This window comes from Argopecten irradians, chromosome 12 (genome assembly GCF_041381155.1).
Source record: "Argopecten irradians isolate NY chromosome 12, Ai_NY, whole genome shotgun sequence".
In the NCBI taxonomy this organism is placed as follows: domain Eukaryota; kingdom Metazoa; phylum Mollusca; class Bivalvia; order Pectinida; family Pectinidae; genus Argopecten; species Argopecten irradians.
The window spans coordinates 28,651,257-28,653,402 of NC_091145.1; the positions used below are offsets into that span (position 1 = coordinate 28,651,257).

The 2,146-nt window shown below is 36.9% G+C and overlaps 1 pseudogene; it reads right to left on the reverse strand.

Annotated features, from left to right (window-relative positions):
• Positions 1–532: 532 nt before the first annotated feature.
• LOC138305032 (uncharacterized) lies at positions 533–1,476 on the reverse strand (annotated as a pseudogene).
• Between the last annotated feature and the right edge of the window lie 670 nt (positions 1,477–2,146).

A 2,146-nucleotide genomic window follows, 5' to 3' on the forward strand; every position in this document is an offset into this window, starting at 1 on the left:
AACTCATTTCATTTCTGTGAATTGGCAACTTTAATCAAAACCCATTTATTTTGGCAACATAAATCAAACGAACCCTTAAAATAAAGGTTCTCTAGTGACATTTTGTTTCAAGCCTATAAATCATAAGGTACATTAGGGGTAGGGTAGCTTGATCAACTAAGGGTATTATGTTTGTCGTATCAAACTTCGGTATCTGGGTCTCAGACGATGTAACTGTATAGAGATTCATTAATGTGTTAAGATGTGTCTTGAAACAAATATAACATAAGAAAATATATATCGATGACTAAAATGAGGTTACAACACCAAACAAATGCAATATTTTCAGCTTAAGCATTGTTAACAGTATTTCGCTGTTTTGCCGTCTGACACAGTGATAGTCAATTACAGCATGGCTGTGATGTCATCTTTTGTTGTTACCAGATCCTTTGATGGACTATTGTCTACAGCCACGAGGTAACTTTACCTGGTGCTGTGGATTAGTTAACCTGTAGCCGTAGATTAGTTCTGACTAATCTACAGACTCTATGAACTAATCTACGGTGAAAAGTGCCCAGTTTTTTTCTGCAATGAGTTGTTCGTCTATGCCCGCTTCAAACAATCTTGTGGCAGCAGTAGAACGTAGAGAGTGGTTGCTGTAAAAGCCTTGAAATCCAGCGTTACGACACAATCTCGCAATGGTTTGGGTGATAGAATGGATTCCAACTGGCGCGTCTGCATACCAACAGTTATCTGCGGTGTATTTTAGCGGTCGAAGGTACAAAGCGCTACATTTTCCATCCTTTGGTCTGAAACAGTAATCGTTTGATATAATTTAGCTAGATATAATATCACTTCAAACAATTTTCATTTGTTTTTTTTACATTTTTCACCGATTTTCTGAAGTTTATATGGTGTAAATGCAAATGTGTGAAAGTATGCTAGAAGAAGGACATCTTGATATTTCAACTTACCTTAAGCTAAGGTACTTTTCCAAGATTTGCACAGGACATTTTTCTAGTACTTCTGGCGTTTCATATACTGTAGTTGTCTTTGACTCTAATTTTCTATGGTTAGTCCCAACCGTGTTGGTTTTGGAAACATCCTCGGTGTATTGGATATATCTTCGCCCATCTCCTTGTGTTACAGATAATTGTGAATTAACCCTTACTCTTAGAGTTCTATGTTCCCGTCCAGCTCATAGAGCTAGATTAAGTCCAAGAGTATACAGTAATGTGCCCAGTAGTTTCTGTGGTGTATCTGTGCCTAATATCTTATCATTCCACATCTTTATTTCCTGTCCTTCTGTGATCACTGTGGCTTGTCTTTTCGTGATTCTAATTCCTTGTTTAGCCAACACTTTCATCTTGGTGTCAAGAATTTTCCGGAGAGACTGAAAATGTTCGCTGTCATGTAGTATTGTATGCTGGAAATAATCTCGTATTACGAATTTCCAAGATAAATCTCCTCAAGTTCAAGTCAACGTCAGTGTCAGACATAAATAAGAATGACCCATTTACTGGTGCAACATCTTGCAAAGTTTTGTATTTCTTGTTTCTGTCTTCCTGCCAGGAATTGAATTATCTCACAGTCCACATATTTTTTGCCATGGTATTTTTCGATACCGATTCTTATATCAAATTTTCTATATCATTGTCATTGTATTAAACATTGTCAGGGTTTGTCAGGGTTTGGTTTTCCTTTTCAATCTTTCCGGCCTCTTGAATTGCTTTTAAAAGACAGTCATCACTTTCGTTTGCACTGGATATATCCGAAAATAAATCTCTTTTTTTTATATTGAAGTTTTGATTGATCTGCACCACAGTGTTTTGAGTGATGAACATGTCCCCGCCGCTACTATCCGACATGTTGACAGTTCTGATACCAAACTCACAATGTGGTGAAAACATACCAATCTATTTGTTAAAAGGCCATTTTGTGTATTTTTTTTGAAAATTTCATGCTATACATGGACATACTCTTATGTAACCAAACCTTTCTACTGTCAGAGGTGATATACCTGTAGCCGTAGATCAGTTCCATAATAGCCATTGTCACAGTTGAATAGGAACACTGGTTATCAGGGGTAGTTCTTTTCACCTGTGACTGTAGATAAGTTACACAGTGGAAGGACACTGTAGAATTATAGTACATAGATTAGAGTGCC